The sequence below is a fragment of the Bombus huntii genome, chromosome 9 (genome assembly GCF_024542735.1).
Source record: "Bombus huntii isolate Logan2020A chromosome 9, iyBomHunt1.1, whole genome shotgun sequence".
NCBI lineage: Eukaryota > Metazoa > Arthropoda > Insecta > Hymenoptera > Apidae > Bombus > Bombus huntii.
The window spans coordinates 12628705-12653974 of NC_066246.1; the positions used below are offsets into that span (position 1 = coordinate 12628705).

General features: G+C 38.2%; 1 protein-coding gene across 5 annotated transcripts in view; it reads right to left on the reverse strand.

Moving 5' to 3' along the window:
• Positions 1 to 19142, reverse strand: part of LOC126869706 (LIM domain only protein 7) — a 156447-nt gene extending 137305 nt beyond the window's left edge. For 4 of the 5 annotated variants that reach the window (XM_050626582.1, XM_050626578.1, XM_050626581.1 and 1 more), the window contains exon 1: positions 18737 to 19142. The gene's annotated coding sequence lies outside the window, so the exon portion shown is untranslated. The remainder of the gene's footprint in view (positions 1 to 18736) is intronic. The other variant, XM_050626583.1, reaches the window with a different exon arrangement.
• Between the last annotated feature and the right edge of the window lie 6128 nt (positions 19143 to 25270).

The following is a 25270-nucleotide window of genomic DNA, read 5'->3' on the forward strand; positions in this document are numbered from 1 at the left end:
TTCTTACAAGAATCGTTTCATCACGGTTGAACAGCTATCGTTTCAGCGGCGTGCATCGTCACCGTTGTTGGTCCTCCGATTGCGCAATCACCATGATAGAAATAAGACTTTTTCGTACGGACGAACGTATTATGCCGGACACGCGTGCTGCAAGAATGTTCAGGTAACAGGCTAGCGCCCAGTCACGAGGTCAGGCATTCCTTGTATTACGTAACCGACATCCTCTCGTTCGGTTTACCGCTTTATCGCGAGCATCTGCCACGTCTTAACGCCTCCCTTTCTTTCGCTTTCTCCTAAGTAGCTCGGGGGAAAAAGCTGATCTCGTTGGCTACAGGCTTAATCGTCCTGTCCAACCTTCTGGATACGGTTCTCCGAGCAAGCTGAATTCTGATAATTTCATCTCATAGCGGCTGGTTATCGCGATGGATTTAGCAATGGAAAGCGTCGGTTAATATATTTAAACAATCTTATTGAGAACGACGCAGTTATTGAAAAACTGAGTGAAAGCAAATTTTTTATTAATTTCAGTGGAGAAGTGTCAATTTTCATGACTTTTGTTCTTTCTTGAAATTCTAGCTTAGCAAGATGTAGCTGTAAAAGACATAACGGCGTCGTAAAGTAAGTAGCATATTTCTCATTAGTCATTTCATATTAAGTAGACAGAATGTTTTTGAGATTGGTAGAAAGAAGCATCGTTCTACACCCTGTTTAAACAATTTCACTTTTATACATATGTCTCTTCAACCAAATACACGCCATTAGTTCGTATAAATTTCTAACAAATTATGCTTTATGTCAAGGCACAATTCCTCGAATGCTTCCCTCGTACAAATCCCTAACCTGATCCCCATTATCATCGTCAAAAATCTCTGAGAATATCCTTACGATTGAATTCCATTAGCAGACCTCGGACAAAATCTATCCTCGTCTTTTCCTTCTCTTTCCTTCGTCCATTTTTATCATTACAGTACTAGTTAATTTTTAGTTAACAAAATATCAATAAAACTGAATACTATCAATTTATGCGAATCCAATTCTGACACCATGTTTTATTAAAGCATGATCTGTCGACTAGAGATGATTTTATCTCGCAATTTATCGAAGTGGGATCGTTACGTTTATTTAAAGCCATGGATAGGAAGCCGCTTGTTCGCGGTCGTTTCACAGCAGTGGAATAGTGCGAAGTTGCATAATCATCGGCGCATAGCGGTACACCGGCGAGAAAAGAGCTACCCATCCGGCATGTAATGACTTAACTATCCTTCAAAAGTAATAGTAAACGCTACGATCCACGGTGTACCTGAATGGTCGCCTAAAACGAAGAAAATTAGACACGATTTGTCATCGCGACTAGTCACGTACAAGCACGGGCACCGCAAGCTTTATTTTACACGGTCGAGTTGACGAGCACTTATTGTAAAGACGTTACTGTATTTAGGCGTGTTCTTTAAAATACGCAGAGATCGTATGGTTCGTTGTATACGTTCTTCGATATGTATATGTTAAACCTTCGCGATACCGTTATGATCGTCGACGATTCGTCAACGATTTCAGGTTGTTACAAAGTACCAAAGTAACCATGAAAATTTTTAATTGGCTAGAAATTGCTGGAAATATATTACTTTGGAATGCGAATGATTGAAATGAAAGGAATGTTAGAATATTTTTAAGTATTTCAAATTCGAGGATTAGAGTTTATGGTGCATTTTATATTCTACGATCATTTACGTAAACTAAATTGCGTTTTATTCGCTCTTACAAAGATGCAAATCTTCAAGGACGATCTCGATCGATTGGAATTCCATCGAGCTGTTACATAAAACTACGCAATAGTTTCCTACTACTACTACGAATTCCTTATTTGTGTCGCTCTGCAAACATTCTCTCCTTACAGAAGTCATTCGAACCTTCCAATCACTTTTAGGAAATTCCTTGAATTTATATTTCAGAAAGACGCAAAAAATTATTTTCATAAATAAGAATGCAATTATCATTACATTGTAAATATTTACGCAAATACTTATAAGATATTTCTTCGCTTATAAAAATTTGTTTCATTTATAAAATATTATAATTAGCATCATGCTTTGAATATTTTGTGTATTTTTCTATATTACATATGGATTCACTCATTTTGAAAAATTTCATTTTTCCATAAATGCGCAGATATTTTCAGTCTACTGACCATGTTCCTCCCCCCCCCCCCTGTGATCTTTAATTTATACAAATTTCACGAGTGTTGTCTATAACTAGAAGCAAAAGAACGAATCGTGCAACCGTGCTTTCAAATTCCACTCCTTTTCGAATCAAACATCGCCGCGATTCTGCGTCCCACATTCGTCATTAAAACGTTCGTGTGTCATCGAACGTGTGTCTGTCGTTTCAGAGTTCTATGCCGGATCCCTAGTACCGACTGAAAGAAACCTGGTGGGTTGACACGTGAAAAGCAGTACGACGCGACGCGACGTTGAAAAGCGTTAACCGTCGGCGTAGCAGTTACTCTAACTGTGCCTCGTACTTACGTCGAAATCAACTGTTCCCTGGCATTGTCATTTTTCTCGGTTGCCCGCCGCGTAATTTACGTCGAGGACAAAAGAGGAGGATTCCTGGCGCATACCGCCGCGACCTCCGCGGATTCCTCGACGCGGAACGACGACGAGGCGAAGAAACGCGCGCGCGAGCTCACGGGCCACATCGTCAGGTGCATGTGCCGTGACTGCATGAGCCCCGGCAAGCAGGTGCATCTCTCCGCGTCGTGGTCTCGTGCCAACGGTATCGCGTGTGTGTTTTTGCACCTTAAGGACCTCAAGGATCAGGTCAACGACTCTTCTATATTGCGGATGATGACACGTATCGACAGCTGAACCGATTATTCCATCTGATCGGACCCCTCTCGGCTTTCGTATTCTGGGCCACTGTTCCATGGCTCCGATGTATCCTGTTTACGATCGACGTTAATCTTTTTCCCTACCGGGAAGTATACTTTTATGATTCTTCGTCGTTTTTCCGTTGCTATAAAAGTAGATTTTTCGTGTCCTAGAGTTTTATGTAGGATTTATGTAGGATCAAACACTTATTTGGTGCTTATCATGCGGTACTATAAGGTCTTTTTAAGAATAAATTAAGCTGCTTCAAGTTCACAAATAAATTGGTTTGTACTAATTTTGTGGTACATTTGTAACAAAAAAGATGTGTGATAAGAAAATAAGATATGTTTGTGACATTTGGAGCTTTCCTTCCATTAGAGAAGCAAAAATGATAGCATAAACAACTAACAGCTGTTGCTCTTTGTGCGATTCTGTTTAAAAAGTTTAAAGGTGAAATTTCTCTGCAGTTGTCAATGACCCAGATTGTCTACGTAAGATTAATCTTTCAGCCGGCTGTAATTTCTCTTAATTCTTCTATAAAACAAGAACAATCTTGACGTAAGTGGAATTCGTTGAGAAAAAATATAGATATTGATTGTATTTGATACTTTTAATTTCACAATATAAATTTACGATTTCTCTTCTAACCGGCTGTAAGATACAAAGAGATCACTGACGTACTTCCCGGGGCTATATATATCAACTAAAGCAATACATAATGTTGCTCTTGATTTTGATAAACGAACACGCAAGATATCGGTCGTTAAAAAATATAGACCGATACACCTCGTATATGTATTTCATCAGCGATGATTCATCGGTCGCGTTTGAGAATAAGTGTCGATGATAATTGTTGCACGCAAAGAACGCATTTACGAGGTGAGTGCATCATGTTCCACATCGGTTATTCCACCTGTCCTCGTTTACCACTGGCTCATTTTCAACGTTTTCCATGCACTTCCGAGAGCACCCATCGAGAGAATTTATTGGCCCACGAACGGTATTAATTGCGAACGTTGTTACGTTTTTGTCAAATCACCCGACACTGAACGATGAATAGTCAACGTGTCCCACGTCACTTACTCCCACATAGTTCTTTTCAATTTCGCGCGGGATCATCATTGCCAACAAAGCACTCCAACATTCCAGTGATACGCGAATATATTATTTGAAAATTTAATTAAGTCCACACGTCACTCTGACAGTCTGTACGCATTGGCAATTCTATTTACCGTCTCATTTATATCTCAGATATAGCAACAAGACCCAAAACAATTCATCAACGTCTTGTCCTTTCAGCGAATTGAATTTGTATTTATTACCACAGCTTTGTCAAATCAAGTTGAAAACTTCTAAATATCCTTGCACGTCGAAGCTTTTCTATCTGGTTAATTTTAAGACGTTCACCGAAGCGATAAATTTTCTGATTTATGAGCACAAGCTTGGCAAAGCATTACATCGAGGATTATTTTGTACGCTTCTCGTGCATGACTACACAGATGAATCAATAAAAATGCAGAACGTGCCGTGGCAACGACAGGAAGTATTTTGAATGAGCAGGAAGACGAAGATAGGTGAAAAGCTTGCCAGCTGAAATGGGTGAAAACAGGATTCAAGAAGCTACGGGAGCCAGCCAGGTACGTGCTCGAACAACTAAGCAGGTCAGTTGGAAATAAGCCCTAGATTGTATTGTTGCAGTTTCACAAAATATTTCGAGATCCTTGCAGTTTAACGGATTAGTGGTTAAAATATTAGAATGTGTGTTATCTGATGTTTTTAAGTAGAAACCTAAGAAAAATACCTGTAGTGAAAGTAGATCACTTGTGTTGCAATGTTAAACAGTTATAACAGATTTCAAAGAGTAGGTGAAATATCTAGTGGGATAATAAATTGATATAGCAATATGATAAAATTAGCTTTTAATACGTAGATTGTAAGAAAGATAAGTTTAATATAGAAATAAGATTATTCAAAAATATAACTGAATGTTTATTTAGAAATTTATCTAATTATCATATAATTGTATAATTATAATACATGGTTATTGAAGAAACGCTAATTAGAATATTTCATACGTTCCATAATACCGATATATTTATGCTTAAAATTAATATACGCAGATCTATGCCACAGGCTGATGAATGGAAGTAAAACATTCCACTTAGGAAAGATGAAAATTAGCTTGTTCTATGAATACCATTGATGATATATATCGCTTGTTTCCACTGTAATTTATAAATTTCTATGCAACCGTTCGCACGTTCCATAAATCGGTACAGACTTTTCCACGTATATGATTTTTAATTAGTGTCGACAAGGAAATATCGAATAGCGAGAAATCACCCGTTCCAGCATCCTGGAATCCTAGTAAACATTTAGTATATCGGAACCGTATACCGTGCTGCCTTTCTAAATGTCGGAATGCCGTGAGGAAGTTGAACACTGGTGTTGTACGTTTAAATCGCACTGCTGGCAATTATACTCAATCGTTTGTCCGACTGTCTGGCGAGTCTTCCAACAAATTGAAATTACGGATTAAATTGGAATTTCACGATTAATCGTGCACCTTCCCTTTAGTGAATCAACAAATTAGATGTTTTTTCTGAAGATCTGGTACTTTAGAAAATTACGCAAAATATCCTGGCTTAATATCTTTTTTCAATTACTTCAATCACCAACAATTTATACAACGTTAAACTTGTTTAGTTGATTAGATGACAAAGTTCTTTTCACGTTCGAAGTTCGAATTAAACGCGTTTCGAAATGCAAACGAGGAATTAGTAGCAACTTGTTGAAATCCAATTCATTCTAGCTGTATTACGTGACAGGGCAGCCTATTGTCATCTATTGTTACCGGATATCCGACGTTTCCTGCAGAACCCATGCAATTCGTTGTCCTACTATTTTATAAAGGTTGAAAAGCCTGATGTAGTATATGTCAGGCGGCTGAAATTCAATAGTAAAACCAACTCTAATTTCTCTTTATATTTCCTCCCTCAAAAGTCTACGAAATAAATATCGTACCTATGCTGTCAACGTAATTTTGATGGATCGTATATGACGCAAAATACCCATGTACCGTATCTAATGACCTCGAGACCAATTTATAAATACGCAAGTGACATTTTCTTATATCACGATTTCCTTGATTGAACCAGTGCACCGTTCACGTTCATTACGTAGTCGAATCCATTATCGTTAATATGCATTTTAGACGGGTGCAACAGTCGCTTAACTATCGATATTAAACTAAATTTGCATCAACGGACGCATAGGGAACATGCTAGTTGCACCAATTTACCGGAGCTCATGTTATACGTGTTCGCAATCATGTCACGTATAGTGATAAAATCAAGGCGAGCACCTGTTACTCTGATAAATTATTCCAACTATCAGTTCGACAGTTTGCTGCAGTAGATTATGTGTAACGGAATTTTCAGACTCAAAGAATGCGTCGAGAAGCACCCTAACGAACGTCTCTCTGCTATTGATTGAAATACTACCCCCTCTAGTTCAACGCTCGTGTTGGGGAGAGATTCACCCTACGCGACAGTAACTTCCGTACAATACTATACAAATTATATTCAGAACATTCCAAATTACTTTCTCCATACATATATTATGTGTATTTTGTGTTTTTAATCTTTTCCATATTTTTTATTTTTCCTTTGGTAATTAGAGAATTTAATATCGAATCTATTCGTTGTTAATTGTTGATAATAATATACGGTATAAATTATCTACAAATATTGAATATTTTAAAACAAAGGATTGGTAAATAAAAGTAGAAATATAGTTCTGGTCTTTTGAATATATAATTTAGAGACAATTTTTCTCATATTCATTCTGTGATATATAAAAAAAGTGAAATTTCAGAATTAAAATAACAAAATTTCTGTTTGTTCGTATATCGCATAAAAAATAGTAATAATAAAATTTGATATATAACTTACTCATGGAAATTACGAGGAAAATATGGCTCTGATGTAATATGTATTTTGGAAGTAGTCCTCGTATTGATCGCAATGCTGCTTCACATTTGACATCAGTGAGGGGAATTCGCCCTTCACTTTTGCCAACCTAAGTGCCATATACAAAGTCGACGAGGGTGATGTGCATTATATAATGAGAAAGTAATATCCCACACTGTTTATAAACATACACATTCTCTACCCCTTCTACATAATATCCTTAATCGTAAAAGTGCATCGGTATTTCGTAAAATGTTACAAAATGTAAGAATTCTGTTATTCTACAGAATTCTATTTATATACTCCACATTATGTTATTTGTTGCGAACATCTTTTAACTTTCATTAAATTAACCATATCGATATTTTTCACCGTTGTTGAATATAAACTGAAACTATGTCTGCGAAAAACCTTTGCAGTATTTTCTAAAGGTTGCGACGACCTCACAATTTCTCTCATCACCATTTTTTCCACGGTGCAAGGAGATCTAAGATTTTGTCAGCTCTTTATTATATTCGAGCCTTACTTCTCACGCTGCACGCTCGAGCACTTACGAAAAGGAAATTCTTCGAGAGCGGCACACGCAAGGCGTGAGAAGTTCTTTTTTTTACGTCATACCGAGTTTCCACTGCATAAAAAATAAGGTGAACGGGTGTCGGTGTGAAACATGTCTCCGTAAAATTGCACGAAAAATTTCTACGAGAAGAATTTAAAAATTAACGTCTTAAGTAATGTACTCCCTGAAAAATCTTCGATAGTACCTGAATAATTTCTCTGATATAAGTAAATATGTTCGGCCAGGAAGAGGAGAACATTTTCGTGACAATACAAATATTTAAGTTTACTAGACAATTTTACAATCTTAAGTAAATTTCTCAAGCGTTTACAATATGTTTATAAATGGCTAAAAAGCTTAAAAATTGTTATGATTGAACATTTTTTAGAATTCTTTTTAAAATTTGATTTTATGATGTCATTCTACGCTACTACGGAAGTGTAAAATTTTGTAATGAAGTAAGTTTTTAAAAACTTCAAGTGCTTAATTTAACACCTTAGTCGCTTTCAAAAGAAGCAACCTTTAAATGAAGCCTTTGAAAACAGGATGAATGAAAGGAAATGCAAAGGAAAAGTGGCTGCTAGTAGGTGTGAAACAAGATGAGAGAAGACTGTTTATACGAGACGAGAAAAAAGACTCGAGCTGCGATAACGTTGCAAAGAGGGAGCAACATACCACGCCGTTTCTACAAATATTCTTCCAAGTGTCGTAATAATTTTCTTCATATTCGTGACTCATTCGAAACACAAAAGTATCTACCATATTCCGAAGTAAAATTAATGTTATAAATATTCAGGTCATGGTTAAATGATCGAACTCGCAACAAAAATTCTCGTTCAACTCTTTCATGTTGCTCAACCTTTTCTCCATAATACCAACGAATTAATTACGCGCTTCTATAAAATTGCTAGTAAAATTCGTAAAAATTAGGTTAATTAAAGTTGTAAAAAAAACCGACGTTAAAGTATGTAGCTATTACGCTGAAACTATGAACGAAATTAAACGAAATACATACAATTTACAAAATAATTCGATATAAATTTCGGTTTATTAATATTGTATTATAGAATATCTTATATCAACCTTATTTTTGTGTTTAACAGAATATACGAATTTGCAGCGCAACTGTTATCGCAATTAGCACGAATCACTCTCTTCGTTCATTACCAGAAACCATTCGATAGGATCGTAATCGAAATACCGTCTCGATGCCATTCGTTCCGGAAGATACAGCTGAGATAATGTAATAAGAGACCTCGATGCAAAAGAAATGTCGGAGTAGACTGCGCTGTATTCGCGCGAGAAACGCCAGAGAGAAGAAAAATTTGTATTGTAATAAAATGACAACGAGGACGTCGTACGCGACGCCTTCTTGACGAAGATTTTTCTCATCTATATCTTGTTAATTTGCAGCGTGTAACGACACTTGTATCCGTCGCTGCTTCATGTCACGCCCACGGAAATTTCCATCTTTACCAATGATACGTGTACGTTTTAATTATCACAACGGTTCGCCCGAAACGAAAGCTATGTAAACTGTAATAAAACGACGATTGTATCTTTATATAAAAATTAATTGAACCTGAAAAATGCAATTAAAAATACATTTATTTCTTATTTGCAGCGTTTCGTGGAATTTTACGCAATTTTATCCGGTAAAAGCAATTTCATTCGCTTCGCGTCATTTTAGAATTGAGCTGGATTAAACATATACTGATAAAATACTAGATTTAAAGAGAAACGATTAAAGAGACGAATAACAGATGTACTCTAAATATATATGTATAATCCAATGTACGTGTTACGTAAACATTCCAAGTGGCGTCATTGTAAAATTGCAGGTGATCGAGAATAGACTGAGAAACGTCATAACATTTGACATTGGAAGTATTTAAATTTACATATGTACGTCTCTCTATCATTTTGAAGTAAACTTGCATCATACAAAATGTTAAACAAAAATTACTATTACGTTGAATCTTTTAAATTGAATTTTACAATAATTCGAAATTTCACGATAATGCTGAAATTGTGCAACTGCTAAAGCAGAAATCGCGACGATCATTTTTATATAACAAAAGGAAAACATTGGATTTAGAAAGTTGGGAACATTAATAAATGGGCAGAACTATGATCGATGAAGTTTCCATTGATTTCCCACTTCCCGAAGTTACAGATGCAGCGAGGTGCATTCAAAGGATCTCGCGATTCCGTTCGTTTGAAATGTTTCAGAGAAAGTCACGGTAGATCGAGCAACAGCAACGACTACTGTGCAACTTAATAGGCCGTTCGAAAGTCAACGTTTCCGTGAGCACAAAGGATACTCCGGCCTCTTTACCATCAATGCCTCAAATCATGCTACATTTTCATTGTCTCTTTAATTTCGTTTCTCTAACGACTGTCATCGAGATCGCTCAAATCGACCAAAACTGGATGATAGGGGATACGTATGTACTTTGCGTCCCGCAATTAAGAGTGGCCCAGTTTCTCCAGATGAACGAGATAGCTTTCACGATATTAATAAGCTTAATTAAAACACCTCTTTTTAAAAAATATCATTTGAATGTTTTGCTTCTTTTATCTTATGATTCAGAAAACGATTAAAGATAAACGATAAAGTCAAATAATGATATGTACATATGTATATCTGTAAAACATAAGTTCCTTTATTTAATTTTTTTGCAAATAAAAAATTCCAAATTTAAATGCATCATAATTCAGCACATTTGAACAATTCTGCAATAAAAATGAATCGTTAAAAAATGCAAAATTAACTGTTTGTAGCGAAGCATAGAAATTGAATTATAATAAAGTTAATATAAAAGTCGATTTTAGAACAATTTCAAGCGAAAAAAAGAAAGTAATTTTGACTTTTATGATTAGACAGCGAATGTTCGTGCAAATTTAAATTTACGTATACATCATTAAAGTAATAGAATCTAAATAAACGTTCTTTTCGTCCTCTATCTGTAGCACATTTTACGATATTTCATATAATCTTGTACATTATACGTATTCTCTACATTTCTGCTCATTGCAATTCTTCATAAATCCGTAAACATCTGAAATCTACTTATGACATACTTATTCAAACTTTACAAAATGTTAAATAAAGAATCTACAAATTTATACAGGATTTTACGAGGAAAGTTGATCTATCTGTACCATTACTTTTCTTCAACACCAAATAAGGAATCAATTCGCTGTTTCTTGCTAATTCATTATGCAGCATTATCGATTCGAATATTATAAAGGAAAACGTAGCATTATTGTTAGAGATAATAAATCGCGAAACGGATACAGCGCGTTTACCAGTTACATCATCCGGCAAGTTAGTAAGGGACTTTCACGTTCCACGTTCTACGATTTCATTACCGTTCAATTTGTACACCGAGACAAAAAGACACGCGGTACACCGACTCGCGAATATTGGACTCGTAATAGATGTTCCAGACAAGCTTTCCGTCTCGCGCGTAGGCTTGCAAATCGACTCCCATATAAACAGGCTCGCGACTTCAGTGTAAATCTACGGTGGCGCCTACGGCGAAAACAATAGACAACTTTCTGTCACATCAATCTATAGTCTACGTGACAAATCTGCCTCGTATACACGTTCTGGACCTCCTTGTACAGCGACACGAAACTCTAAGTCTTTGTCAACTCGATAGAATAAAATAGTAACCAGCTTAGCAGGCTGAACTGCCATAAGAATGAATGAATTCTAGTAATTTGTGATTGTACACAAGTTGAAGTCGAAATCGTATTTTGCTTCATTTCACAGTCAGTACATAGTAAATTTATTTAAAAGGGTACTAGTAACTCATCTGGATTCAGAAAATAAAATATCTATAACTCATAGCTGTCTTGCATCTAAAATGATCTTTTCATGGACATTTCAAATTGCTATAACAAAGAAAGAGAAAAGAAATAAACTACATACATGATACTAAATAATAGAATGTTTGATAAAATATCATAGGAAAATGGGATTTTCTATCTGCAACTAATAATGATATATGTGAATTTGTTTTATTGCTGTCACTACTAAGATTACTTCAAAATTGACTGTACTCGTCACATTTTACTCTCGTCAGTGTGTTAACTTATGGATAAATGCGTCGTATTAAATATGTCGATAGTTAGGAAACAAATTACGGAAATTTCTCCTCATACGTAATTGAGTAAGAATTACTATGGAGTGAAATATTTGCTTTAAAGGGGAAACAAATCGCCCTTGGAAAGCTAATAATTGATTGACTTCCTTCCATTTCCTAGCTACCATTTAGCAACTGTATCTTCGACTCTCGCAATAAATACCTTTCTCATTATTGCATCGTTGCATCAATCTAACGAAACGCTCCTCCTCCTGTGCGAGGATTATCTCAAGGCAAAATCGCCTTGCGTGTCGATTTACCGTGATGAATCTCCTACAAATCCGATTAATAAAGAGCAGAGAGAAAGAAAAAGAAGATCCACGCGCAGATGCTGGATGAATCACGGGGACATCTTGCTCGTGGATTCGCAGTCATTCTAAGGCAGTAGGCAACTACCATACACCAAAAGCGACTTCCCCCAGTGTTGTCTCCGACTAATTTGTTACCACTCTTGGCAAGCTTTTTACGGCATTCGCGAAGCGCATCTCTCGACGCGCAAAGCATCGTGCGTTCTCCTAGTGTTGCGGTGTACGGTCATCGTCGTGCGTCGACCTCTTCTGGTCTACTTAGAAGAGGCTAAGTAAATTTATTAAGCCGATAGGGCTCGCGCCGAAGAAAGTGTAATAGCCATAAAAGCGGTGGAACCGTTGACCTCCTGCTCGCTCGTAATGACTAGTTGCAAAAGGCAATCGATTTCTCTGTTGGTTTGTTCACCTCGAGAAACTGGAGTACTCTCCACGGTGTCCATTGTTATAAAATTAATGTTTTCGCCGAGGAAGAGGATTTAAAAGTGCATTATCGACCGCAAGTATGGGGATCGGACTTCGACGAAAACACGAAACGACGTTCAACCGAGATTAGAATGGTTAATGAAACGCTGCTTTTGAGTCTTGTAATTTAGTAGCGTACCGTCGCGGTAAACTCGACATGGTCCTAATTTTGAGATAGAACACTCGATTCAAATCGTCCAATTAGAAAGTGGCACGAGGCAGTCAGAAGATACGTTCGATAAGGATTCAATTCGATTTAATTAGCCGGCGCCGTGTATTTTTCACGCAACCGATCTGTAAATTCACACATAACGGAAAACATATACGTTGGAACTAGAGCAAACCGTAGGACGGTACAATCGGCTTTCTAAATTTGTATCAAACGGCGTCACTTTCACCACGTGATCGATAAATCGCGAGATGCAACCCATTGGTACCCGTGAGAGAAAACATAGCATGAACAAACAATTTTTCGCAATCACCCTCAGTCCTCGAAGTCGCTTACATGGATCGATAAGTTCCAGAATAAAATGGTTTGATCCACTGATCTATCACACTCGGAAGGATTCACGACCACGGCTTGTGTCGAGTTCCCTTATAAAGATTGAAAGCTAAGCCATTCCGGGTTCTGATATCAATGTGTTTCATAATCCAGACTTACTATGCAATAATATATAATAGCGAGATAGCTCTATGTTCTACGTTATACAATTTCGATTGCAGAAGTATAAGATAATCTACACGGTAATATGCAGAGAGTGATATAGTAACGTTGACTAAGAAACATTAAAAGGTATGGATCGAAGTTGATGATACGAATGCAGAAGTATCGTCGAAATTCGTGGAAAAATCTGATTCGACTTGTATGAATTATTGTAGGCCTTTAATCATGTAGGAATAGAAGCAATATTTTATAAATACTTTATACGTATAAGGATTATAATTTCTAATGTTGAAATATACGTTTATTCTTTCTATTATGTTGCATTTTTGCATCAAGATTGTTAACTTGAGTTTTGAAATCATTTCCAAGGAAAACTGCCGATCTCTACATTGAAACGTTTTGTAATAACATAAATTTTAAATCAGGTAAAATCGAGATAAGAATTGTTGGTAACTATAAAATCTACTTGTCTTTTTTTTATGAAGCTCGAAATAAGTCTATAAAAATCGGCATTACGGTGATTCGTATTTATATGCAACCATCGAAAAATAGTTATTACGCAACAATTTTCGTTCTTGTAAAAATTTAAAAAATAATTAAAATAATGTAATTATTCAAATCAATTTATTCTTATAATCCCAAACATTTTCAATAAAATTATAAACAGCTATGCTTTCTTTGTAAAGTCACGTCTCATAAACTAACAATATTTAATCGTTCGTGACCTAAAGAATAAACATTTCACTCAGCCATAACTTCTCATAGTTCCATACACATCCCCTCCGATTAAAAATGTATTACATTAAATTTAAATTAAGATTAAAGCAATCCTTTACGTAACATTAGACCGATAATCTCAACGATGCGACTCAGAAGATCTCCAAGAATCCTTGAAAACCCTGTATGCACGTTCACAGAAAATTCCACTCGACACTCTACCAGGAAACATAACTATGTTTACCCTGCAGCTTTCACAATACCGTACACACTCGCTAATCAAGCCATATTAGAGTCCTCTCACGAGTCCATCCGAAGTGCTTGCACCAGGCGCATTCCAACCACTTGAGAACGTCCCCAAACATCCCGAAATCCCTTCCGAATACGTTCCATGGTCAGAGAGAAGCATGGAAACCCCGAACAACGGCAATTAATCACGTAAAGCTGGGGGTTCAACGACTGATCTCGCGATGCTTAACGCGAGTACGTGCATCGCGTAGAAGAGACAGAGGAGGCCAGTGCTCTCGTCGCGACTCCAGACGATACTCTCCCGCGTCATGAAGAATCCTGTTTTCCATCCATCCATGGGGCTTCACCCTAATGCCGCGCAATGGAGATGCGGCGTGGCGGTTCAGGTTTATCGAGAGTTCTTTCGGACGTTGTAACGGCACTCGAAACGTCGCTTATGCGCGTCTCCCTCGTTTCATCTCCTCCGGCAAGGCTCTTCGCCTCCTCTACCTCTTCTGCTCCTACGCATGCACGCACTTACACTCATATACGAGTGTACAGCTCACGCATCTCTCACATACACACTGGTGAACGCGCCACGCCGGCAACCGGTTTCCATTGGACTCCAAACAAACACGCGTTGACCGACGACAACGGTAAACCGATCTTCATTGCGTTTCGTGAACCCCCGCACATCTGTGTTTTAGCTCGCCCCTTTCGGTTCCATTTCAACACTTTTCGAGCGACGGAGAGTGGAATTTTTAAATTATTCGAAAGTCGGTGAAATTCGGGGGAAGCCGCTGTCCGTGTTCAGCCAACCGAGTGCAATGGGCGACGTTCTTTATCGTTCCGCACCGAGTGCATCGGGCACCGGTAGTTTGTTAAGTGGAAGAATGATGATTCTTTTTAGAAAGAAGAAATTCGTGCTTGAGATTTTTCTCGACCAGTTGCGTGTGGTGAAATTCTATGATACAAGAGGAGTTAATCGAGGAAGATGCTCTGCAACATTCTCGCACGTATTCCTGTTTTGCAAACGCTCGAACGGTTATTGATAACCGTATATCACTGATTAGTCTTCTTGTTAAGTAGTAAGATGCTAAGTAAGGCTGTTTTCAAGTACTTGTTTGGCACATGGAGAAACGTGTGGAAGATAAGAAACGAGAGATACAATACTAATTAGTCGAACGTAAATTAACTGTGACAGAACGGAATATTTACTTATATGGATCAATGAAATATCTACATCTTTGTACCGTGGAGAGTACGTAGAAGAAAAACCGTACAAAAAAACAGAGATGCGTCTACGAAGTTGCAGCATAACACTTGCTCAAACCTACAGCGAGTAACAAACGGTATATTTGATCGAAGAATATTCACGACTCCAACGCGACGTAGGCTAGGAAATTACAGAAGCGTTTCGTTGAATTAAAGTTTAATGAGAGACAACGTTTCCTCTGTAAAACTAACCCGAATCTAACCCAAACCGCAATCTGGTTGCAAGATTGCCAATGAATTGTACGGAATGACGATTAAAAAATGCCGGAGCTGCGTTTAAAATTAGTCGTTCTGAACGGTACCTCGACCGAGTCGCTCGGTTAAATAATTGTTTCCACAGGCTAGTCACGATCCATTTTTAAACTAGACAATTTCAAACCGGTGGGGCAACGTCCGTTGAAGATATTCGCATGAACATTATTCCACCGACATCTACGTTAATACATACAGGAACATCTTGTGTAGTGGCTCGCGAGAGTATTTAAACATTTATCACAAAAAACTTTTTATAGGAACCATTTTGAAATTTCATTGTCGCTGTATTAAGACACGTTTGTCGTCATAGCATGAACAAAATTTAGAAGTAATCTAAAAAGGTATGTGTAAATTACAAAATATTGTCTGCAAGTAAACATACAGCAACATTCTTTTGTACAACAGTTCAGATTTCTTTCAGACTTTAAGAATATAAACATGGTGGTAAAATCCTATAACTAGACTACGGATTCTTATATAGATTCATATTTTTTAAGGATATAATTAAAAAAACACAATCTCGGTAGAAAATGGTTTTACCTAGAAAATATTATAGAAAGCCCTACACTTTCGCTATTTTATACATTTTTTCATATTATGTGTATTCTATGTAATTTTGCACTTTTAAATTGTCTATAAACGCATACAAATCCACAGTCTACTCATAACAATACTAATAAAATTTCAACGTGTTTCATATAATACGCACACACACACAAGCACAATATATTTATAAAATATTCCTGTAACTGTAAGTGGATGCATAAATGTATGTACACTGTGAAATTCGGAACATTTCGAAGAAACATAAAAATGTGCATCAACCTAGTTGATAAGCATCGTCAAATGTATGTATGATTTACGAATGACCTGACAAACTGGGAGTCTTAATTGGCAGTAGCTGCTAGGGATGTTTCTCGCGTTTTATTTGTAGATTAGTCAGATGGTGACTACATGGGGTGCCCTACGAAACATCTTCTGAATCATTCGCAGAGAATCAGAAAGTTTCAACTGTTACTAGTTTTAGACGCTTGTCTCGCGGGACGTTCACATTTGCCCGACAATTCAAATGGTGTTTACCACGCGACGCTCATGCCGAACAAGTGGATACGCAAGACTCGGTCAAATAAGTAACTGTTGTCCGCTTTGGTTTACCCTGGCCGACAAACAGATGAATTTAAATGCCAGAGAGGGCATTGAGCCGTGATTCCAGAGCGAATCTCGATAACTTATCAATTTATCAATGTGTGTCTGCTACTGTATCAATTTATATATGATAAAAAGGGTCGTGAGGAATTTACGTTTAGACATATGACAAGCTCTGAATCAATAATCCAATCCGTTCTTTTACTTCGATCATGTTTATGATTTGTAGGAAAATTTGATATTTGGTGAATCACAATTGTCCAAATGTGTATTAAATTGGCAAATACTAGCAACATTCAAATTTCACAGAAATATACCTATATCATACTAAGAAAAACAGCAAGTTATTTTCAATACAGAAAATTTCTTTGATAAATATTTTGATGATATAAAACAATAGTACGCCGAATGAGATTAGATATTACCAGAGTACCATGCCCTTAAATATCTAAATAATTGAATTTATTTATCATAGATGACTAAATTTAAATTCTCCTACTTTTTTATCGCATTAAGGGAAATAATTTTACACCAGCTTGTACAAAATTAGAACACAACTATCTCTATAAACACGACAATTCATAGTCGCTCATAAATGACTCACATCCAGAAATTACGGACGTTATTTCGAACTCCGAAAATTTTTTGTTGTCACGTTGCCACGATGGGTCAATGTGAATCGTAAACAACGATCTTCAACGTGAACCTGTCCGGATGTCGACAAATGTAGACAATCGGAGTAAACATCGTGACAATGTTGATATGAATCCCTTCCGTGCGCCAACTCAAACAGCTGCAGGGATTGGGGTGAAAAATAATCGGTGGTATGTAGAATTTATTGCGGACTGAAATGGTGAAATACAAGGTGACACGGATGGAAAATGGATGCAAGCGACGCCAATAAACTACTGTCTGGTCAGCGAAAACATCTTCCTAATTTTCTTCCTCAAAATAACGAAATAAATTCTGTGAACCGCCGAAGAGCAAACAGAATGCATATCTGTCCGTTTAAATTACACGGATAACCGTAGGAAAATATAAACAATACTCCGTTGAAAAGTGTCCAAGAACTAAATGTAACGTGTAGACGGTAATCGTGATTTGGCTGGTTGACCAGCCGGGTCTAACGTTTCGCGTAATTTCAAACCTGAAGGAACTCGTCGTATAAATGTCAACACGTACTGCAGCAGAAAATTTCGTATGATACAGGCCGGCCTCACAAAGGGCGGTGGGCTTAGTCAAGTCGATTATTTACGCAGTTTGCTGGACTCGGGGGACGTCTTGGATTGCGATTTAAACGGTCATCAATTATAGATCACAGGCTGTAATCAGACGTCAGTACGTGGCCACTTCGTACGAATACTTGGTACGTACCGACTGATCGATAAATATAACTTCTATTTCCGGCATCATACAAAAGCTTTAACCTTCTCTAAGCCTCTCTAAATCACTAATCCATTAGCGATGGTCCGAGTCGGTCTATTTTACGCCAAGAAAATTGAGCTCGATTCTGTTTCAACGTCGATGCTTTAAACGTCACGAAATACTTCGGAATAACATTCACGGGATCGATCGAACTTGAAATCGGCCAAGCTTAAAGTAGTTACCAGTGTTCTATGGATGTAGAACGTTCGATTTTTAGATGCATGTCGAATTATGCCTGGCACACCAGGCAAAGTGGTACGTAATTTCAATGCAAACCGAATGCAATTCAATCGTAATCTACGATCAATTAGACAGCCACATCGAGAAACACCGTGCTTACGGTTCGCCAAGGTCTGACTCGGTCCGCCGACTCGAAGATAGTTCGCGTGGTAATTACGCCGTTTTAGAACGATCTTAGTAACCTCGATTACGTGCGCACGTTTCGAACCGACGGCCAGGTAAGAAGCGCTCGAAACACGTTTTATTCAAGGTCTTCACCGGCCTCGCCGTGTCTCTTTCTCGGTGGCGACGTTTCATCAACACTGGTTGATCAATCTCCCGTAACTATTTTATTTGCGACACTTACAATTTCAATAGCGATGAAAAGAGGAAAAAGACAAATGTCTCTTGTAACGAGACAATGTGCAGAATTCGAACGATTCTCGATACGACACATCTCGCGAATGAAGTATATCAAAGTCGTCCTACCTTTGAGAGAAGTTCCCGTTACGGGACGTCGAGTAATCCACAAGGAGACAGAGGGTAGAAATCCACAAACAGAACAGCCCCGTGCTCGCGGAAAAGCTTGTCCACCAATAAATTGTACGCACTAATTGTTCGTCAGTGAATACGCGTGGAGTTATGCACGACCGGGTTAGGTTATGTTTAGTTTAAATTTTACAGCACTGCCGTAGGCTTTTTGTTCGACACGATGAGAACAAACGAAAGAAACAACAAAGAGAGAGAAAGAGAGGAGTTTCAATATGCAGCCACCTACGAGGACGAGTGTTGCAAACAACAGAGACGATCGAAGAAGACCGACTGAACCGGCTCACCGTGAGGGACTGACGATGCTCTTCGATTGCTCGTTACTCGTTTCGCAGCCTCTGCGCTCGGCTCTCGACGCGAGTGTTCGACGCCAGTCGACTACCTCCGGCTAGCTTCGACCTTTCTCGAGTCCTGAGTCGAACTTACACATTAGAAAGAGAAGGGGAAGGCAGGAAGCAAGGGAGAACGAAATAGTGATAGGAGGCCGGCCTCAGGCTTGGCAACCTCGACGAACTTTTGCTCAGGTCGAGGCCGTACGAACGTTTCTGTTTTCGTGCTGGAATTAAAGAGCCTCCCTCGGGATCGGGCCGATGATAACGCCGAATGTATCGGCACGTTCCTCTTGTTACGCAAGCGATCGAATTCTCTGAAAACTCGCGACCTCGAAGAAACCATGAAAGGTAAAGGCGAGTGTAAATATTTTTCTGCAAAATAAGAGTTTAATATTGAAATAAGGATAATAGCTGGCACATACGTCGGATAGAAAATAATTGCTATGCGATTAATATTGCCTATCTCATCGGCCTAGAACTTTATTCTTCGACTCATTATTCCGATTTGATTGGCAGATGCGACTGTGTTTGTTGCAGGTTTTTTATGCACTCTCTTTTATTTTACTTATTAGTTGAAACTGATGTAAGTTTGATGTCAAACGTCTATTGCGTCTTTATTAATTCGTGTGAATGCATTATCTGCAATAGAGATGTGCGACGGTTGTCATCCGCAATTGGATATAGAAATTGTAGATATTTCTAACAATTCAATCGTGAAAAGTGGCTATTATTAATTTCTGAAGAAATAAAATAATTTCATTTGATTTGTGTCAGATGTTTAAAATTCGTGTCTAGATGAAAATCATAGGCACGAACAAAAACAAAAAAGAAAGAAAATAAAGTTAACGTTTCCTCAAAAGGATTCAGAAACGATGTAAATCCCATTGATAATATGTGTATACCTCGTTTGTATTCTGCTCACGAACTTGTGTTAGTTCGAAGGCTGCGAAATTACGTCGGAAGAAACCGGTAGCAAAATAAAGCGATACTTCTCTGTTTCTCTAATAATAGAGTAGAAGAGCGGCGTGTTGCTTCTAGATTAAATGCCGTCTAGGACCTGAGAAACAGCCAAGGTCAAGACGTTCCCGAGATTGAACGATCAACGTTGGATTTATTACCAATTCCATGCACCGATTTAGGGCGTGCCTTTTACGGGAAAAGGAAATGAGGAACGAGCTCAGCCGCGAAACATCCTGACACGTTATACATGCTCGTGTTGGTAGACAACTTGCCCATCGAAAGTCGATGGGAAATAGAAAGTACGTAATGTCATCGTTGTCCTCCAGGTTCGTCGGTGAAACGTCGAAGACACGAGGCATCGCACGTGCATTCGAACCATGAATCGCAAAGGTCTCGGCGAAAATGTTGAAATTGTGTATCGTTACGTTCAACATGGACTTGAATATGATTGATGCGTCTTTAATTTGTAGTGCCAATGTTACTAAGACCTGTGTGAATCTGTTTTGTAGCAACATTTACCAATCGATTATGCAATATTTAAAACTGATAATTAGAAAGCAATTGTAAAGCAAGATCGTTTATTTTCTAATTTTTTTTAATTAAGATATACTTATTCTTTTCTCTTAATTAAGATATTATATCTTATTGATTTATTATTATTTATTTATCTTACGATTATATCTTAATTAGGATATAAGTACAAATTCGAGATTATTGATTGAAAGGCGTGAAAGAGGGTTCTACGAAGTAAAAAAAGATGCTGTTTAAAACATCTGGATAAATCAAGCGAACAGAGGGATGCGAACGAAATAAAACCTAAATATTTTTACTACCGTGAAACTCTGGCTGTCTTGTATCATCGTTGTCTTTAATGACTTCGCGTTTGGTCAGTGCTACATTTAGACAGGAAAGCGTAAACCAGTAACTACCAAACCACGAAAGTTAATAATACCTTTTTATGAACTACCTTGGAAGTTCATTATCACGTTTTCTCAATCATATCCTTATTATTCCTCTGATTTATCTGATTGAAAAGACAAGTATAACAACAAAAGTCCCTAGTAATCCGTAATTACCAACAACAGAAACTGTATATCTCAATGACTGCAATTACATTAATGTCTTCTTTTGCCTTCATTTTGCTGATTGTAGTTTAATATATCCCTCGACGAACATTACTTACTAAATAACATTCTTTTTAAATGTCAAGACTAAATTGAGTATAATTAGTGACTACTACATAGACGGCATTCAGTATGATTCTATTAAAATCTGATTCCAATAAGGGTGAATTCGCATCAAACACGATATCCCGGTCAATAACATTCCTGGCGATTCCAGTCATCTACAATCTTATACGTGACTACAGAAAATTTAACGCAATATCAAAAGGACGCACGGTGTATGCAAACGAAATGGTCGATAACCATGGTGCATGCCCGTATAATTAACTAGTATCTTTTACAACGTGTTACACGCAAGAACCGGTAACAGATGGTTCGAAGACAGTGGTGCGTCTCGGTCTCAGAAATCTGACGTTCTATTAGTCCATTACGACGAACATGACGATTAAAAGACTCCTGGAAAACTCATTCCAACGTATCGTAATCATCGTGGCAACGTCTCTATATCTTTGTCGAGTCGCGTTATTACCCTATTAGAAGCCGCAATGTCTCTTATTTGTCGTGGAACGGAAGCGCGATCTGTTTATGACAATCATTTAAACGTGAGGGAAAAAGCCATTGAAAAGACGACGTGCGGAGTTAATCTCTTAACATTAGTATGTGTTTATTGATCGCTGCTCTTTGATAACGTAAACAAGATTCCACCTCGTCAGATTGTCGTACCACGATACGCCGTTGATAACGCAACGCTTGTATTTTCACCGATGCCTTTTCATGTAAAAGATTATATGATCGTTAACTATCTGATTGTTCACCCATCGCTACTTAACTCAGTCTCTCATCAAATCAAAACCGAAGAAGTGGAAGGATACGATGTTGCAATTACTTGGCTAGTGCGCGAATGCCCAAGGTTTCAAGTAAAATTACGAAAAGATATTTTAATGCGCCTCCAGTGTACTCTGTATCTCGATATCGTGACGGATCTACACGCCAATGTAAACCAGACGAAAAGACCGCACCAGGAATGCATGGAATCAGGTTATCTGGTTGTGTTTGTCTAACAGGTGGATATTTTGTGGCCTGGTAAACACGCGACCCGATAAAGGTAGTCCTCCTAGACATATTCCAGATAACAGCCGAAAGGGGATCGTTGTTGCACCCGTCGGCTTACCGCCTATAATTTCTCTTGCCACGAAGCAATTAAAAATTTTTCCGTGGTCGGAGCACCATCGTTTAGGTCGACATAGAGCTCCCGTGTTCCGAACGATGTAACTTTTGTTTTTCTTTTCCGCTTTTTTCCGCCTCGTTCTTCTTCCCCTCTGCTTGTGTTTCTCGCCCTCCCAACACAGGTCGGCGAAACCCACTATTATCTACACGAGCGAAAAAAGAACGAGCATTAATATATATTCAGCACATACTACCACGCCGCTACAGATCATTATCCCGGCAAGAGAGGACGGATAATCCACCTTCGCGCGGTTCTTTCGAGGCTTTGTTGGCCACGATCATTCGACGCTACTTTATATTCGAACGTTTCGCAAGTCACGAAATCGATACTATCGGGCATCATCAAATTTCGCCGTTATTCGTATTCGTGTAAAATTTTCAGTATACCGTCGGTCATAAAGGATTTAACGCCATTTCCAAAGATTACAGTTTCGTTCTGCATGAATTTACATCGCAAAGTTACTCATTCAAAGGAAACATAACCATACCGCTATCGATGTCTGGCAAAGAGTCGATGAAAAGTTTTATCGTACCAATTTACAAAGCAAGCTCTCATCAACGGGATTTACGACGGGTACTTTCATCGTATTTTCATGTTATAATATATCTCGTTTCGTTTCATATACTTCGTTCGTGTAAAGGAAACCGCCTGATTTGTATTCTAAAAATGAAATAGCCTCGACACGAAAGATGTAACGTTTACATCAAATCGAAACGTTAGAAAAAGTAAAAACGACACATCAAAGAGTTTCTTCACCTTCATTTTCCAAGCTGTCATTGAAATACAAGCATCCCGTTTCCAGGAATATCCGTTAAAGGAGAAATGCTCGTAACTTCTTTCGTGTTATAGGATGTAAATGAAAATATACCAGCTATGTTTTATCCGGTGTATGGTCGGGTGCTCGTGTGTCTCTGCAAACAATCAGGAACGTCGAAAATATCAAAAGTCACGTGTATGCGTTACACATGCGCGTATGTAGAATGCAGAGAGATGTTTCGAGAAAGGAAGACCAGGGTGAAAGGCGAGCCAGATGTATATATGCGCGCATAGTCAAGAAGGGTCGAAATTATCCCGGAGGAAAGGCTAAGTCGGTGCCTGTGGGCTCTCGCTTTAAATTACAACCAGGAAGATGGTGGGCCTCCGACCATCTGGACCCTTTGTTTCACTCGAAGCTCGTCCTTCCCCAAGGCACGCGATACGTACGCCTCAGAATCTTCTCCTTGGCAACTGAAAATAAAGGACACGGACGTCCTTTCCTTCTCTCTTTACTTTGACCGAGCATCACGGGGGAGAAGCTTCTTGGAGCATATAGCGGCCCTGGAACGACAGGAAGAAACGAGAATGTTGAGCGTCGTGTACCTACTAGGATTTTTCAATCCTTTCTTGCGCACGACCACACTAATTGCTTTAATTGCAAGGGGAATGTAACCACTCCACGTAAAATAGGGCCTTAACGTTCTGACCTGACAAAAAGATCGTGGCCATCTTGCATGGACTTTGAATCGTTGTCGAGGGGCTATGTATCTTGGATTTCCGAAAATTGAAGGATTTACGGGAATAAGGAGGCAGCTTTTTAAATTATATTTATCAAAGAAAAGAAAGGCGCAGGTTTCATATACAAAGGTTTAGAATCGTAAGTTATAATAATCTACAACACGTTCGAAAATGTGATTTGATTTTGATCGATTTTTAGTTGATTTTTGTTGATTTGGAATTGCTTCCTTATTCCAGCATCCCCTATGGCGAGCAGATGAAATTGAAAATAGTTGTAGTAGTTGTGTTTAGTTATTCTGCGGAGAAACTGTAAGATATGAATTATTGTCATTGTTTTAATTATTAATTTATATATTTGAAACATACAACTCGTATTAAGGAAAAAATGAAAAACACTTGTTTTATAAATCGATTTCGAAGAAAATCACGGATAAGTAAGGTATAATATTTTATATTTTCCTCGCCTACGATGTCACGAGAAACAATCACCCGCCTCTCAAGAACGAACTTCCAAGAATCACTGCGCGAAGGAATAAGGTTCGTCGCAGTACGACTTTCGCGAATTTAAACACGATCCTGTTCCAAGTGTCTAGCGATTTTTATGACTTGCCGCAGGGAATATAATTATTAACGATACAAGATCGATGCAAGGTATTCTTAAACCTTTTTTTGTGAAAAAATAAAAGAACCAGAACACGAATCTGCTCGTTTCTTTTCTTCGTTATATTCTGTTATGCTTATAACTATATTTTATACTTTCCCTGCTGGATTCCACGAGGAGAAATTTTTGAACGAACTTTGCGGTCTCCCGGCTAAATTTGTTCACTTTCTCGATCTTTATCCACGTCCTACAATTTCATCACATTCACCGTTCTGATTCAACATCTGTATTATTTCAACACGTATACACGCACGGCTTAATTATCCTGCAAGACAGGAATCGCAAAGAGACCGTTTCCATCGTACTCACCTTCTTCGTCAATAGAATTCCTGTTATTAAGAACACAAGCGTAATCACGTTAGCGTTAAGTCACTATTTATGGCTAGATACTCATTAAGTTTAATAGAAGCAACGCACACGCAGGCCCGGTCATGAAACCGTTATCTTGAAAGAAAGGTGTAATTTTGCAATCGTTGTAAAAAAACCGGCATGACAGCGGCGAGGACAGTAATCGAACGGTCCTTTATAATTGCCGAAGGCGCGAATTAATTTCCCGTTTCCCAATCTGGCTAGTGTTAACGGAAGCAAGAAAACGGCGGCGCGTTGAAAATCACGTCGCACGCTGAAAGCCGTGCTACGCATTTGCGCATCGTTCGATACCGAATTCATTTGTCA